The sequence below is a fragment of the Symphodus melops genome (assembly GCF_947650265.1).
Source record: "Symphodus melops genome assembly, chromosome: 8".
NCBI classification, from domain to species: domain Eukaryota; kingdom Metazoa; phylum Chordata; class Actinopteri; order Labriformes; family Labridae; genus Symphodus; species Symphodus melops.
In genome coordinates this window covers 10,375,461-10,394,118 of record NC_136698.1, presented here as the reverse complement: position 1 = coordinate 10,394,118, position 18,658 = coordinate 10,375,461, and positions in this window count along the sequence as shown.

The following is an 18,658-nucleotide window of genomic DNA, read 5'->3' as shown; positions in this document are numbered from 1 at the left end:
GATTTCCCGTCCTGTTTGGGGGACGTTCGTGAGTTAAATCAGTTTGTGTGTGGTGTGTTGATGTTGCCGTTTGGCCGCACACCACACGCTGTACGACCAAAACTGTAAAACCTCCGATTATTTATCGCCATGTGTGTGGTCTCTAAAGTTTGGGAAATCGGCCGATGAGTTTAACATCCTGCCGTGTGAACCAGCCTTTAGGCTCTGCCTTGTACGAGAATAGGATGGCACTTTGAAGCACAGTTACATTCTCTGAATGCTTGCAAACAAACAATTACTATCTGACATTTATAACATTCCCTTGAATAATTTGAAGTTCCCAGGCTATCTCTCTTTTCCAATAATCATTCAATCCCTCAATTTTTGGAGTTATTTATTAACGTGCGCCTCCATGACGTACGTTAAGTTAAATGAATAGAGGTAAGGCGCCACTTTAGTTGAGCCCATGAAGGCGCTTTTATTGGATTACCTGATTAAATGAAGACGGAATGATCAGAGGGCAGACAGCAAAGCTTTCCCGTTTTGAAAGATGAGTTTAGAAGCATCATGAATCACATTTGTGCAGATGATGTGATCTTCTTATTTCTCTGTTCAAAAATACAACTGTTTCATGTGGTGTATTCAAAAAAAATCCAGCCTTGCTCAATAAAATTGATTTTTTTTTTCAAAAAGATATCACTCCAATGCATTTGGCAACCAAGGAGGCAGCTCTGTTTTGTTTTCTATTTGTAAGGACAAAACCCCTTAAAACTGTTTTCTTTTGTGATTGATATCCTCTTTAATGAATCCAAAAAATGTGTTTAATCGCTCCGTGGCACTGAGCTGATGGTGCTTCATCTGCCAGCGAGAGTGTTTATTTTCGCAAGTCTCCGAGAAACATAAACACAGAGGGCTGAGTGTGGGGGCGGCCCATTTTCATGCCAAGTCTGCGGAGTTTTGAAAGCGGCAGCGACCCTGTGTTGTTCCGCAAACCAGACAAGGTATTCCCTTTCAACCGTCAAGGATTCACCCCATTTCACATCAACAAGGCCCTTTAAGTTTGTAAACGGGGTGAAAAATGTACCCGAGAAATAATCAGTGGATATCACCGTTACTTGTAGTTGACAGACAAACTTCTTCTTATAGACAAGAAAAAGAGAAGAGAAATGAAGCCTGTTGCAAAAAAACAATTTATCTCAGGATCTTGTCCTGGCTTGCTTATAGCTGACCAGATTAGAATCTGCAGCCTTGTATAAAATCAGTGCGCATCCTCTGTCTCGGCACTGAATCACTGCCAGTAATTGTGCATTATTAAGTAAGAAAGGAAGGAATGTTTGGTTTAGTCTTTGGTTAGGTGCAACACAGCTAGATGCAGGGGCTTGTCTGCTTGTCCCTCGGTCAGACCTGACGAAGTCGGGAAGGAGGCGCTGCCACTCGGTCACATACCACCCTTTGTCTCCCCCCCTTCAGTCTCAAATACCTGAGCTATCTGGCTCAATCAATCACCTGTGTAAAGAGCAGTTGCTGTGTGTAAAGGGAGGATTGTGCTCACAGAGGGCGGGGAGAAGAGAGAGAGAGAGAGAGAGAGAGAGAAAGAGAGAGAGAGAGAGAGAGAGCAGCAGGGTGGGTGTCAGGGACAGGTGGCCAGGGTTAGTCTCTCTCTCACCTTGGCAGCACCTCTCCAAGTCCTCTTGACAGGCTTACACGCATCCGCCCACCTGCACAAGAGGGGCCGCAGGCACACAAACACACACGCACACAAACACCTACACACACACACACACACACACACACACACACAGAATAGGTCTCTCTCTCTCCCACACACTTGTGCGCGTAATGCACATGCACGCGCACAAAAACAGCAGCTAGTGAGCAAAAAGAAATATAAAAGAGAGCTGCTTTAAGCTAAAGGCGCTCCCGAGGGGGAACTCTCCAACTATGCTAATGCATGCCAGTTCATCAATTTGCGCAATGGACACAACACACTCTGTGGACTGCCTTGCTATGCATATTACTCAAGGTTAAAAAGTTACCAGCGGTAAGATGGCTACTTCTGTGTGAATGAATCTCCATATCATGAAAGGGAAATCAATAGCTGTGGCAAATAATGCAGCAGATGGAGTTAAATGCATCAGATGCACCCAATCCATCTTGATGCTCGGTTCGTTTTCTTGCTGTGATGTCACAATCACAGCAGTTAGACTTGCACGCATACTGTATTACTGTAAGCACACAATTCAAAGGAGACAATTTCCATCTCTTGTTTGCAAATCACGAAGTTGTATAATTGTTAATAATGTCGATCAAAGGCCAATGAGATAAAACAAACGCAAATACTCAAAAATGACACGACACATGTTTTTATCTCCCTGGAAGTATTTCTCAGGTTGCTTGGTTCTTGTTAAATGTTCGACATGTCCAAACAGAGCGGAAAACGGGGTTTCAGGAGTGATAGATGTTGTGCACTCAAGACGCTGAAGCAACCAAACGTCAGTCGCACAACGACAGGTTACTGACTGAATGTATACTGCAGGATAAAATGGGCAATTAGACCAAGCTAGAGAGGGAGGGGTTTGACAAAACGAGTGAGCAAGACAACGTGAGGGAAAGAGGGAATCAGAGCATTGAGGAGAGAGGGATTAGGTAGGCAGAGAGGGAGAGAGGAGGTGGTAGTATTAAGAAATCTCATGCATTTGTAATTTTCATAGCTATATTCAGATTTGTGTCTCTTTTTTTCCCTTCTGAAGAAACATCATGAATATGGATGAATCTGTCAATGTGATGGCACTGTTCCTTTACTTAGACCAAGTAAACACTTTTTTCTATCACAGTGTTCACTTGACCCAACACGGCTCAGATTTCCACGGCAGCAGCGCGTTGCCTGCATTCAAAAAAAGTTTGAGTTATGCAAAAAAAAAAGAAAAGAAATCTGTTTCGTATCTTTAATATTTGAACAGAATCACAAGTAAATGAGGATTTTGGTAGTAGGAATAAGCAGTGATGACTTTATTTCTCTAGTATAGATATATTGTTTATATTTTCAATATTCTCTGAAACTCCTTTTTTTCTTATTCTACCTACACCTTATACCTCAACACGAAGACAAATGCTTCATTCCAGTTGAGTGGGGAATTGGAAAATTCTGAGTTCAGAAGTGTCAACTGGATCACCCCTTAAAGTCGTATTTACTAGTCAGAAAGTTTATCAACTGTAGTGTTTATTAGCCTCTTGCTCCTCCCTTTTTTATAATTACATCAATCACACCGATAGTATCGTGCACGTTCTCTCTGTGGAAATGTCATTTTATTTTTGTACGCAAATTATCACATAGTGGGCCATTATTGTCTGGTATTAGCTAACAAAACAAAGGTACTCCTGGAGGTGTCCATGTCGCTTTTCCGACTTGAAACTAGAACACACTCAACTCGGCTGTGATGTCATTTCCAGCTCTGAAATCCCAGTTTCAGATGTAAATGGAACGCAACAAAAATCCTGCAAGGTCTAAACCTGTACTGCAAAAACCGCGTAATCGTGATACTAACACAACGAAGCACACAAGAAGCTGCGAAGACAATGGGAATTGCAGCTTAATCAATTTAGTGACTATACTGATGTTATTGGTGCAAGCTCTGCAGTTAACGCTGACTCTATTTAGCCTCCTGTTTCCCCTAAGCCTAAACATATATGAATAATTCCATTTTACCCCCCCCCCCCCAACCCGCAACCCAGTAACATACTAGTGCCGTAAGCTTCCCAATAAGCATATTTTTGATCTTAATTCCTAGTGATCAGAGAACGACTGTGTAAATCCTGTCAGTTTGCCCTCCAACAAGAAGACATAGATGTTGTCATTGCCATAGCTATGTGATAGAGGATTAAGACTCTGTAATCATGTTGATAAGTTCCATATAAGCAGGGAACACAGAAGGATGGAGAAGGAAATGGCAGATAAAGAGAAAGAAAGACCTTTGGCCCGATAACGCTCCCTTTGTTTCAGCGCTGCATAAAAATAATGAGCGACAAACCAGATGCATAATTTACAATGTAGTTAGGGGATGGTAAAATGTGTCAGCGAAAGAGGAATCTTGTTTTTTTTTCCTCTTTTCTGGTAGTCTCTGAAAAAAAAAAAAAAAAGAAGTAGTGCAAGGAATTTTTAAGACAGGGATTGAGGTGGTAGAGATCTGCTCTTACTCCCACACAATAAAAGCCCTTACTGGTCAGTTTGATTTGTGCATGACTGACAAGAACTAAGCAGAGCGGCCATTATCATTTGTCATAGCCGACACACAGCGGGTCGATAGCCTACGTTCTCAGCCTGTGGTTTAAGATGAAGGAGACACATGAAGCCGACTCATCTGGCTTCCTGTAGTCTCAGCTCAAAGCTCTTAACCCTCGACACTGGTCGGGGTTCAGCTCCCAGGCACGGTAACAACCCCCTGCCCAAATGTACAGACCCCCTTTACAGGCCAGAAGTAAGGTCTAGCAACCGTCACAATAAGATGGCATTTCATTTGTTTCCCATCCCAGATTTCTTGACATTGTAAGCACAAAGAGTCCAAGTGTTTTTCTGTCTTTCTTCTTTTCCTTCAAAATAAAGGCAAAAGTGTTGGCAAGCAGACAGTGGCCACCGACCCTGAGGGAAAAGCCAGATGTGTCCAATTTATCACAGAGACAGGTGAGAGGTGGGAGACAGGCGAAGGAACCCGAGGGGTTTCCTTTTAGTAGCAATTTTCTGTGAAGGTCTGCATGTGTGTTGTAGAGTGAGAGAGTGTGTGTAACAGTGGGAGAGAGAGAGAGAGAGAGAGAGAGAGAGAGAGAGAGAGAGAGAGAGAGAGAGAGAGAGAGAGAGAGAGAGAGAGAGAGAGAGCAAACCTGGACTCTGTTAGATAAAAAAAAAAATTAATGATTGAAGATGTTCTTATTCACCCCCCCCCCCCCAAGATATACAACAGTTATATAGAACAAGTGACGCAACAATTACCAATGACATAGAAACTGTGTCAAACTAAAATAACAAACCCACACAAAAGTCTTCTTTTACTGTTAAATAGCACCTTTATTTTGCATATTTTGCCAAAGAATAACTCTGAGTGGGATCTGTCACCAATTAGCCCCCCGATGTGTTTCACAATTCAAGTGTGCACAGTCAGCACACAGTCCCCGCCCACCAGACTTTAGAACTCTCCTTCTGGGCGGTGCCTGCATCCCACGTATACTGGTTTGAGCGCATTGCCAACATGGAAGCCTTTTGAGATCATTCTGGGATCCATTCCCAAACAAGACACACAATAGATACACCTGTGTTTGATGTTGTGGATCCATGACCTACAGCTAAGATTAAAAACCTTTGAATTCTTTGTTTTTCTGATGCCATCATTCAGAGAACTGTCAGCATCATCCTGTGAATTGAAGAAACTTTGACAGCTTTCCAAGTAATTAGTGCCAGTTTAAATCTTTTTTTTTTTTTTCTTTTTTTTTCATCAGGCATCTTTTTTTTGAAGTAAGAATATCAAAGAAGCTAATTCAAATTAAAAAAAACTTTATTTGTCCCATTGGGCACTTTAATCCAAGTTACAAATCATCAAAAATACAATAACACAGAATATGTCAGTTAGAACATTAACTATAACGAAGTCCCAGATGGTTTTACAATTGATTTATTTGTAATATAGTTATATTTTTTACCAGGGACTGGTACTTTGCAGAGGACTTTAGAGGGAGAGTAGCCAGAATTCACTAAAAGGCAAAAAATTGTTCTTTTTTTCCCAGCTTTATACTGTGCATCTCTGTTGTTACTAGCTCCACTTGCTTTCCTTCATGTATAATCAGACACAACAAAACACACAAGGTCTAATGTTTGAAGTGTTTCTTTATGCCCATCAATATGAAACAAAGATGGACAACAGTCATGATCATACTTTGACCACGTCTACCTTCTGCCTCAGACAACATGTGAGTATATGCGTTCACGCTGCTGCAGCAGAGAGAGGAAAGAGGAGAGGTCATCGAGCTGGTCTGATTCACATATCTCCTGACCTGTTATGGCTGTGTGCAAAAAGGAAATAATTTATTAAAAAAAAGTCACTTTCTTGATGGAGGGCAAAACATCAGGTGCTCAAGCCCCTGATTGATCTGTGTACACGTGCCTGATTTTCACAGATTTCCACATTGATTGACATGAGGGGTAGAATTGAAGGGGATCAGACAAAGCACACAAAAATGTTCTATACCAGGATTTTTAAAGTGAGGTTGTAGTTTTGAACTCTCCTCTTCAAATGACTTAATGATCTCAAAAAAGCTCAACCTGTTCTGGCAGAGCTTCTTTTTTCATCCTAACCTGTGCACTTGCAGGTCTAGTGTTGCCTCAACTTCAATCACTCTGACATGCTAATTATAGAGTGCATTAGCAGTTAAGCCTGTTTTTGTTTTCTTTTTTTTTTTGATTTGCACACCTGGTAGTGCCGTCAGGAGCCCTTGTCATCACATGGCTGGATTTCTATGCCACATTTAAATATATGTTTAAGTTGGCCTGGTGCCAAGCATTTGGATGTGTATCAGTGTTTGCTTTAAAAAGAAAAGGACAGCTTTTGAAAAAAAAAAATGTATTTGTCACGTAAGGGCCGAGACTGGAAGTGGATGGCTGACTGGTCATTTAAAAGTTTGTACGCCACAGGAAGGAGGCCCTGACTGGTAGGTCATATCATTAAAACTTTAATATTTCCATTGGCACAGGACTGTGCTTAGTCAAAAACTGTTAATATGGTGATAACTGATTTACATTGTTATTTTGCCCAAATGTTTACGTAACACCTGAAAACATTAATCCATTTAATAATAATAATGGTTATTATAGGTGATAAATACATACAGACATACATAAATACACAGTAAATTATGTTGATTTACTCAATCAAATGTTGATTGATGACCTTACACTGATCCTTGTGATCACCAATCCAAAACTCAGAGACTTTTGAGGTGTGGGCCTTTCTGCGAGACAGACAGCATAGCTCTCTGGGGAGCATTTGCATTCAGATCAGGTTCGGCTGGAGCCATGTCTGTCTTATGGCAAGATAACAAACCCAGCTTGGCCTTTCTCTTAGCTTTAGTTCTATCCAAACAGGTGTGTAAAATCTGAGACTTTGATGCAATTATGTCTTCTGTGCATGGGTGTCAGTGTAATAATGAAATGATTGAAAACATATACAGTGTAAACATTAATAATCACTGAGAGAAGGACGATTGGAAATGATTAATCCATATGGTGTGGTACGGAGTACGGAGTCCACTGGTATAGAGTTTCCATACCAGTGGTAAATACATTTTACACAGCCAGTTTCAAAAAACATTTGTACCACCACCAAGTCTTTTTTTTTATTTTTTATAGTACATTATATGTTGTAGATTTGAGGAAGTTGTGCCAAAAAGGGCAGGGGGTCTGATTTAGACAACATTACACCAGGTTGTATTGCTGAGGTCGAAACATAACACCAATAATGTATGCATGTTGGAGGAACCAATAATCAGAAACAATGAACACTAAATCATGTAAACATGGCCTTCTATGCTTAACCGTATTAAACTGATGTGATTTTTTTTCAGAAACTGATGTTATATTAACGAAATGAAAGATTTTTATATTGTTTCTTTATCACAGGATATACTGTACACTACTATGGCATTATACCTCATAAAGAAGAACTTACGTGGCGGATGTTTTTTTTTTATAATCGGTTGTCGCTCAACAAGAATGTCGGGGGTTTTGATACCGCGCTCATGCAGCAACATGTCAGATGTGTCCTTATAGAAGCCTCTGCCATCAGTATGTGAATGTGGATGAATGGGTCGGTGTGAAATGCGGTGTAAAAGTGCTTTGAGTAGTCGGAAGACTAGAAAAGTGTTATGCAAGCTCAAGTCCTTCTACCTTGTGGCCTTTGTTTTGATGTAAATTCCTATACAGGTAATTCAGTTACTCCATACAGCCTCACAATGCTAAGTGTGTTGATGTGCTCAGTCTGGGATGAGACTGACGTCCTTAGCATGACTCATAATTTAAAGAACACAGTCCTAAAAAACACATTGCTGATAACTTAATCAGCAATAAGTTTCCAATGATTTTAGTATCACATTGAAAAGTGAGTATTGAGTAACACATCATGTTACTGCAATACATTCGGGCCTCCCGGGGCTACAGTGGGTGAGGAAACTGGCATCTTTGCCAGTTTGAGATATGTTTTCCTTGTTTTGTACGAGTGCTGAGCACTATTGTGAAAAATAGCAACTCTTCAAATCCCCATGATATGAAAAATGTATATGTCCAGCACTCCTGTTTTAAAGTTTGTTTATCTGCCTAATATATTTCAATAAAGTCTCTTCTGATTGTTTTTACTTTAAGTTAACTGTAATTTATCTCCCTGTAAAACATTTAACTTGACTGAAGACTCATCTTGCATCCGGGGGTGTTTATGAGGACAGCCACCTATTGAATAGCTTTGTCGAGGCTAACAATCCAAACAAATTCTGACCAACTTACTGTCCCTCCTCCTATCTTGTGATTGATTCTATCCTGGCATTATTGGTTTTTGGTATTGGTATTCTCAAAGTTTCATTTCATGAAGTTTTAAAAGAAGCACGTTTTGTTATTGTTTAGGATATATGAATTACTTACTTGCACTATACACCATTTCTGATTTTCATGGCAGTTTTTCGTTTTGTGTTATTTTGTGGTAGAAAAGGTTTATTTATAATTACTAACACCCAACACAATGCTGGAGTTTCAACACCCTGATTGAAAGAATCTGAATGTCTGCATTTGATAAAAAGCTAGCGCAATTGTACTTGATGAGGTTAACTGAAGCTCCAGACTGTGGGAAATGTTTCTTGATAAAATAATCGTCCTGTCAAACCCAATCAGGTTATAGTGAAACATCTCTGTTATGTTATGATTGACATGAATAGAAACAATTTGGGGTTCAGGTCCAAAAGAGATTTAAGGAGGGATGCCACTTCCAACCTTTCTGATATCAATTTAATATGTCTTTCATCATATCATCATTGTGAAATATGACTTGGCTTGAGTTTGAGCTGAGTGTAAACAGAGCACATCTGACAAACAGCTGTGCCAGCCGTTTAAACTGACTGCATACCATGTTGGTGAATTTGTTAAACCATGTAAAACCACATAAACCCTCAGAAAAAAAGGCATTTTTCATTACTGCAGTCATCTTCTTGACTTTTCCCAGTCTCCGTCTTTACACTGACTTTCCTTCTTCAGAAAGAAATCCAGAGTAATCGTTTCATTTTGCGTATTTTCCTCTCATCATACACAAGAACACTAATTCAAGTTGAAATGAATGCATGTTTTCATAGAACCAAGGACAGCCCCATACATACACCCATACCACACACTGCAGCTGAAAAACAAAACAGACCAGTGTGACATGATTAATAGCTGAATCGTCAGTCTCGTTAATTGTCAACATCTTTAACAGGCATGTGGCACGCTTTGCCACAAATGAAAATCAGCATAAGGCTGCAGACAGTGGAAATTGTATGTTGATAATGAAACATTCTCAATCAATCTGATGTCAGCCCCCAGATTGCCAATTGATTAAAACATTCATCTCATCTGAATTTAATTTAGGGTTCCATTTCAACAAATGATTAACACAATAATACACTGCAAAGTCGATCTTTGTCATGTTTTTTTTCCCTCTTCTTTCTCTTCAGCTCCTCCAAAATGAACCCAGCCATTTATTTTTGTAAACAATGTTTCCCACAAATGCCTTACTTTTCCACATAATGAGATTTGGTGCCATTGTATAAAAGAAACATGAAATAAAAGTATATTTTTTTAAAAGCCATAGTAAGATATATTTGAATCTCGCTAGTCTTTTGGCTGAAGCATTTTTTCCTAACATGCTTTCTCACCAGAGTTCCTTTGTAGTATTAAGCTTGCACAATAAAGAATCAATTGAAGATTGTGAGAAGAGTCACAAGTTCTGCTAAAAATGTCACCGTTCCCAAATAACTATTGGTCCCCAAAACATCATTTTGTCAATGAGATTGCAACGAGTTAGTGTTAATGTGTTTTGGTCCAGCCTTGGGGACTGAACCACGTTACAAGATAAAAAGGGGACTTTGCACGGTTTTGTTTTTGCTTGGTAGCAGATAACCAGAAAATGGTTTCCTTGCTATTGTTTTAATCATGGACTATTATTGAAGTGTCAAACCCACTGTGGTTCTGTTTTCCCATCTGTAATGATGTTTTACCTCTTGGAATTCAGCTTGACTTTGGAAAGTCAGAGGAACTTGTCACACCATGTCGCACCTGCCACATCTCATTGTGCTTTCCTTTATTCTTGCGACAAATCATTTGGACTATATGTTCTTTTGTTCCAGAGTAAATGCTATGGTTGGTGTAGAAAGGAAGACAATAAAAAAAAAGAAAAGAAAAGAATTGAAACCTTGTGTCAAAGCAATACTGATGTGTCATTTTACTGAGAACACAACTGCTACTGTTTTCATTGTGTTTCTTTGGTTTGTACTTTGGAGTCTCGCAATCTTGGATACTATGTGATCAAGATGACAAGTGACAAGTCCTTTTTGTTGTTTTGCTTTTTTCTACCTTGACTCACAAGAGACAAAAATAGGACATCAGCAGTGTGGCTTACAATGTAGCGCCTGTACCTAGAATGTTCTGCCAACTCTACCTCGATGTCTGATATGACTGATGCACCCACAGTTACCTCTGATCCATTCATCTACCCTTGAGCATGTATCAATCCGTCTATCTACCCTCAAACACACCCATTCATGCATCTTCTCTGTACTAAGCTGTTTTATCTATATTCACAACAGACTCTTTCTTTTGTGTCGGTAGAGGTGGAGAGAAGCTCTGTTTGTACCCGATCTTTGAAATGCTGTGCTCATGCCAGCTTATTTCGAGACAGTAAATGGCACCGGCTCTCAGACACATTGTCTGAATCCTGCCACTGGAGTTGGGATGCCAGCTTTAGGCATGTCAGTCCTTTGGGCATCGGGTTTGGGCTTCCCCAGACCCCCTTGTCAAAGGATTAGCTTGCACTCTGATCATGGAGAACGCAAAACGGTTCCTCCCCTTTTTAGCCACCGCCGCTGCCACTGCACAAGTGCATTCCTTTGTACTTCTTCACACCCCAGTGGAATTTTGTTAATATGTGGCTGCAGTCTTACTATATTCCCTGTTCCCTTACCCTTACTTTCTCTCTCCCTCGTTACCCTTTCAGCTTCCTGCGTTCCTGCCCTCTCTCTCTCTCTCTCTCTTTCTCCATCACTTCCTCCTCTCTTCTTCAACTGTGTGTTGATGAGCCTGAGCACTGTTTTTTTTTTTTTTTTTTTTTTTTTTTTTTCCAAGGAAGGAAGAGGGATTATGCTAAGCCCTAACTCGGGGAGACCAGCCTTATCTTGCCTGTAGCAGCTCCGTGCACCAGAGAAAAAACAGGCTGGAGCACAGCTACAGGCCGGGGGAAGACAGTGCGGGGGGGAGACAAAGATGGGCATGGCTAGCAATATAGAACACATCCATATTTTCCTACACATTTTGCACTCTGGTCCCTTTCCAGCCAGGTTTTTTTTTATAATGCTTGTAGTACAGTCGTTCTTCCAAGTAAATGTGTTGGAAACAGTATTTGCATAAATGTACAGAAATATTTTCTATTTTTGTTCATTTGGAAGCCTGCAAATTGCTCCAACAACATACCAGATGTTATTTATCCTGCAGTGGAATGACAGAATTCTCTAGGTAATATAGACAGCATAGCAGACATCCCCTCAGAAGGACACTCCATTGTGCTGGACATCGCTCCAATCCCTCCTTTTAGTGAATCTTCAATTACGGCTGCATTAGACTCAATTATGGTTACTCTAATTAAAGTCCCATCCCCTGATCCGTTTCCTGAATGAAACATTCCCCCTCTACCCCAGTCCTGAGACAATGGGCTGTGTTACTACAGGGAACAAGGCCCCACTGTAAGCAGGCTGCTGGCCTATTCACCTGGCCTAATTATCCAAACCCTATGGGGGGCTTTGCTCCTGGGAAAGGCCCTGGCTCTGAGGAGCCCAGTGGAAACTCAAATTTCGTAGCTTGTGCAGAGCGATGCAACTGCCCAAGGATGAATGGGAAAAAAAAAAAATTGCACAAGGTGAATATCATGTGCACAGAAGATGTTGACTTATGTGAACCCATATCTGTCGTTAGTTCAATAACTGCAGGGACTAAGTCACGCAAGTAAGTACACCAAATATGGATATTTACACTTAAAAGTCAATAGTAACAGATCATGCATTAGCTTTGGATAGCATTACCCCTTTGTTAGTGTTTGTTGTCTGGCTCCATTCACTTCAATGTCATCAGAGAGCTATGCCAAGAAAGTCAAAGCAACAGATTACTGGTACTTGTGGGGCAAAAGAGCCAACAGAAAGTAAGCCTCCATAAACCCAAGGACAACACTAAGATACACACCAAGGACTTGGTCTTTCAAATATGCCAGAAAATCCAGCAGGCAAAACCCCAATTGATGGTCTTAACCGATGCATTCTCTAAAGCACGACCTTATGGACTCAGTAATTCCTTGGTTGCAACAATGCAATTGATTCTCAAGGCAAATGGACGATTGGTGACAAAAACAAACACAGTTCTTTGTATTGCTGTTTTCTTTCTTTCTCATTGCAGCCAAACACAATATGCAAGGACATGAAGAAATCAGTTAAACATAGTTAGAGTATTTTACTTGTTTTAAACCAAAATCAGGGTCACTGCTTCAGAGTTTAAATGGAATAATTTGATACATGTTTGAAAGTTAGAAAATAAAACCTATATTAAGTTTTATCTAAATGCTGCATCAAAGATCTGAAACTGTGTTCATCGCAATCTTGGAGTGACCTGAGTGCCCCAGGGGTTATTAGAAGGCCAGGGTGGGGTATCAGAGGGGGAGCTAAAGGGCAACAAAGCCTCTTTCTTCACTCTTCCTCCTGATCCTATCACTCCATTCCTTGGCCATGGAGATGAAAGACTGCTCTGTAATTGGAGAGGAGGGAGCAAGTGGAAGTAATGAGAAAGTAAAAAAAGTGAATGGGATAGAGAGTGCTTGAGCAGTAGATAGGGGAAAGTACAAGAGAAAATACTTTTGATTTCCTCAAATTAAGTGAAAAAAAAAAAAACAGGCCAGCCCTGCTCCTCTGTCAGAACAAGAGTTTGATTGACAATGTAGCAACGTGAGGCTCTCGGCTGTAATAAGTTGCTTTTGTGAGGAGAACCCAACGCTTTGTCTTGCTGGGGCCCAGGGTACAGGGATCAACCTTGACTTATTATGACTGGCTTTTGTCCTTCAGAAGCTGTGGGAGACTTGACTTGCCCTTTCGTCTGTCATCAGAATAAGGGTCCCATACTGGGGTCTTTAACCAGGCATGGAAATGGACGAATGACAGGCAAGGACAAGGCCAATGCATGAAGTCTTCTCTGATGTTGACACAAACGTGTTGTTTAGAGCAAAACTGCAATGTTTAAGTGTAAGTAGGATTAAAAATCAGCACAACCACACCACCATTTTTAATTAATGAGGGACTAGAAAAGATCACCTTTAATTCTTTGTGTCACTGTATTAGCAATTGTTACAACTATACAACAGGTGGAGGGTACCTTCTTTCTTTTTCGCATTAAACCTTTTAATGTATTGATATGATTGGAAAGCAGTTTTATTTACCATTGTCAGCCCCTCCCATATATTTACAATATGTACTGTAAGATTCACATCCTCTGAGTCACTTGTTATTGTAAAATTGATGGAGGTTTGAAAAACCTAACCTAGACACCTGAGTACATAAACATATGTAGAACATCCATTAAGCCCTGAGTCTTTATTTGCACCGTAACTCAACAGTGTAACCTTGCAACCCCTCAAGAAACCCTACAGTTTATCCTCTTTTATTGCACAATCCTTTGAAGCCAAATCTGAAAAGATAAAACCAATCTGGTGAACACGCACTCACTGTTAGTTACAGACACAAGTTATAGTGTTCAATTTAAATGGCCAAATAGAGGATTATTATGCCTTGAAGATTTATTTCTGCTGTCTTCTGAGGTATTTCAGCTGCTCATCCATACAGGGAAATGTCTTCCGTCGTGCATTTTTAAGGAGAGACCTTGGCTCTCATGTCTGGATCAAATATGCAAACCAGAGGTCTCCTCTTTCCCCAACCCTGCCTTTGTATCGGGCAATAAAATGAGCCTTTGACCTACCCACCTTTACCTTTAGTGTCACTCCAGGCCACACCTTAAAAAACCACATGTTTTTTAAATTAAGCATAGTTGTTTTACAGATGCGCCTCTGAAATCGTTCTCAGTTGCATAATCACACATGTCACTCATGAATTTAGCATTAAGCTTAAATATTATACACGAAAAATTGCAAAGCCAAACTCAGCAGCTACACAAAATGTTATACCATGGAAGATTGTCTCAGCTGACACTCACGAGACACACACACATCAAAGGTGGACTCACTTGTGACTGGTACATAACTCGGGTCTGTTCATGTTGTTGCGGAAATGTTGACTGTATAGACACACACACCTATCATAAACAAATTGCATCTCAAATTGTAATACACAATAAGAGCAGTGAGAACAACATAGATGATTGAGAGACTGATGTGTCTATGTTGGAATCTGGATGCATAAATACCACTAAGGAGTGGGATAAATAGAGGAATAGTAAGTGGGACACAAGGGCTTGCAGGTGGAGAAAAGGATTGGCTGCAAGGTCAGAGAGGCAGTAGAGAGAGTGGTGAATAAAAGAAGTCGGATTTCCTTTTTTTAAAGACGTGTGGGCGGAGATAGTCAGGTTAAAGTGAAGGTTGGAGAGACTTTCTGAAATGTTTCCAATCCAGTAGAGCTTTTAAGAAAAAAGGATATCAAGAGGAATTTCTTTCTTATTCTTTGTTTATCCTTTTATGCATTGACATACTTTCACCTAATAGCTTGAAATACGTGACTACGGTGATAAAAACTGCACGACTCATTTGCAACATACAAGACATCTTTCCAAGCTTTGGACCCAAAAAGAAATGTGTTCCATCTTTTGATTTATATGCATAATTTAAGCTATAAGGTTTTGAACAAAAAGGCATTTAGATCACTTAAAAGATCAATATAATATGGAGACATTATCGTATGATTTGTCTCAAAGGTGTCTTTTCATAAATTGTCACAAAATAATGATCTGCATTGTAGAATCCCGTAGAGCCTAAAACGACATTGTATACCGCAACAATTGGCACACACACTCAAAAGCAAATACACAAGCTATTTAGTCATGGGGATGCCCCCTTGACTTTGAATATGCCGTGAGTGAAAAGAGATTTGCTCCCAACCTGCTAAGAAATTGGCTCTTTTCCACCTGGCCACCCCTTCTCATTCCCATTCAGCCTCACATCCTTTCAAGTTAAACGTTAAGATGTAATTACCTCTGAACTGAATGAACTATCAAGTGGGGGAATGGCAAAGTTATAGGGACGCAACGAAGGAAAAAAAACACAGTAGCTTAGAATCACGGCAGGTGTTCTCTCCTGGGCCAAAGTGAAATGAACACGAAAATGGATGTTTGAAATGCATTCGATGAAGGAAATGGCGTGGAGGGAGAGACCGCATCTGAGCAACGGAGGTAATTATTCCACAACTCCTTCACCTGTGACAAGAGGCTTAGGCGAACAGCGCCGCTTCAAAGGGAGGCCGAGAGGGACAGGGAGGCATGAGGTGGGTGGCTGCTGCTACCAAGAAAGCAATTGGCCCGAGACCTCTTGTGCTGTCCCTGCCGACTTCCCCAATGACTGGATAAGCCCTTTAACTTGCTTTCTTGCTCTCTCTCTCTTACACACACACCTTTTCTCTTTCTCCCTCCTGCTGAAGGTAGTTTTGTCTTCATACAGCAAATAACTGTTGGCCCATTTGATCAGAAGTTTTATTTTTCCTCATTTCCAGCTTTCTTAGGCCCAGCCACAAATAACTCACTCATGGAAGGAAATTAAAGGCCAATTGCCCAGTGGTTATTTCAAATTGTAAGGTCTGCAATCTTCTGGCTTCGTCAGGTGTACATTCAATTCTACTCTGCCCACTCATTCTATTTTTCAACCACCTCTGCAGCCTTGGTATCTATTCATGTGCTTGGCTGCATATGAGCTGAATAAAACCGAAAGCACAATCTGAAACTGGAGGGGAGAGGTGAAAGTAGCCAACAGCATTCAGCCTTTGCGAGCTGAGGTAGAGAGTCAGTACAGAAGCACATCTATTTTCTTGAAGTGTCACGGATCAATAATACTCTGTCTGTTCAGCTTTATAAAATGATATCTCGAAGGCAAGGAAGAGAAGTGAAGGGACTGGGTAGAGGGAGAGAGTTATGGCCAAAAAGGTGACAGTTGGTTGAACTTGCGACCTATGACTCATGCTTCAGGCCATCGCATTCAATTAGAGAGCAGACTCCAGCTACAGTCCAACACACAGAGGCATAGGAGCTCCATGCACTGTACAGGACCCTCAATTAAACATTTAAGTGAGCCCACTCTGTGGTACTCTGGTTGATCTTGTTAGCCATCTTAGAAGTTTTTTTTCTATTCACTTTAAGGAAAGTGACAATTATAGGAGAAAGTCAAATTATATTTAAAACATAATTTACAAAGGAATGTCCTTCAACAAGTTTAAAGTGGAGAAACAGATAAATTCTCTTCTTGTGCCGAGAACAGTTTCATATGTTTAAACAGCTAAATATTTTGTCTTGATATATACTATAATGCTGAAGAAAAAGTGATACCAACAGCACAAGCTTCACTCACACAGCCCTGATGTTGACTTTGACTTTGCTGCGTCTCTGTTCCTACCCCTGCTGATGGTTTGGCGACGGCGGGCCTGTGCAATACTGATATAGGAATAAACTATCAAAGGACATAACATGAAAAATACCATTACATAGGTGTGTCGTAATCCTCTTAGATTTATGTATTTTTTCTTGAAGTAATGGAAATGCTTGTTCTTATACAGTAAGCTAAGTGGGTAAATTGTACTGTTACCAGTAAAGGCTTAATTCCATTTACCCTATGTCCCTGCACAGCACTACATGCACAATAAACTAGATTCCCAGTACTGCACGGGGGGCGGCTGCAGATGATGTCATGATACCATTATCAGCCAATTACATTACAGGGCAATTGCCTCTGATATATTGCCTATTCAAAACAATCACCAGCATCCATTGGGGCCATCAGAGCAATGCAATAAATCCCCCCCCCCCCCCCCCCCCCCCATGCTAAAGAAATGCACAGTTTACAGCCAAGCTTAGACTAGATTTTTTTTGCTTTTGAAAAAGTCCTGCAAACTTCATCTTGGCGCTTCAGTTCAAGATGAATTCCAATAAAAAAAAAAACCCTTGAGAGTAAAATCCAGACTAGTTTACAATGATATTTTCCCCCCTTTTCCTACCGCTGTGAATCCAAACAGTCAGCTGGGCAGTTAATCAAATACTTGCAAGTTGCCCTGGCTCTGAGGTCGTCGTGCATTATCCACATAAATTACAGTGTCACCCGCATGGGCAAAAACATCTTATGTTACCACTGCTGCCGCCATATGGAATCTGGTAAAAGAATATAAGGCTCATACCGAGACAGATGGACACAGGCAGAGGCAGACGGAAAGACAGAAGTGTGATCGAATGTCCACGCTTGATCAGGGAGGATTTCAGAAAGAAGAAAGCAGGGTGAAAGTCAAACCGGGACCAACAACAACCTCCTAGTTAGTGAAAGGAGAATATATGAGCATTCAAAACTTGGGATAGACGCTGCTGCTGGCAGCAAAGAAAGATATTCTTCCTTCCTTTCTTGGTCTTTTTTCCTTTAGAAGCACTGGACTTTATAGCAACACTGAAGGCCTTTGCCTCCTCAGAAATTCCCATTTAAGAAAAAGAAATCGGATCTATGTATCTATTTATTCATCATGAGTGTTCCTGTGTTTGTATACTTGTGTTCATGCTGCATGACCAAATACTGGTGCGGCAGCTTGAGTGTGACAAAGTGTCTGTTGTGAAGTGTGGGAGCCTGTTCGACAAGACTTCAAAGCAAGAGGCCGCTTGTTTAACATATGCGAATATTTGTCAGCGTTGCTCACATCTGGAGATACTCATGTCATCTGACAAGTGTGTGAATAAAACAGCGACAGTGTAAATAGATTATATTTGTATGCAAGTCTGTGAATTCCTGGAAATGTTTGGATCTGGCTTTTTTTCCATTCTTTTATCTTGTTTGTTGCTTTTGGTGTCTGTGTGCCTTGTCTGTTTGTTTTACCAAGTGTGTTCATCTCAGTGTTAGGGGAAGATTGAGGGACGTAGAGTATAGTCAAGTTGTTCATGATAGATTTTCACCCTTTTTGGCATCAGATAAATGTTCATTAGTGTTTTTTCCAAACATGCGTATGATTTTACTAACCACCATGCGGTAGAGCCCGAAAAGTAACAATTATACCCAAAATCTAACAACGACCCAAAATGAACCAAAATATAATAACTGGTCGATGATGTAAGAACATTTTTGCCCAAAATGTACCAAGTTGTTACATTAGTAGGAGAAAAATTATTTTCCTGCCCCATAATGTAAAA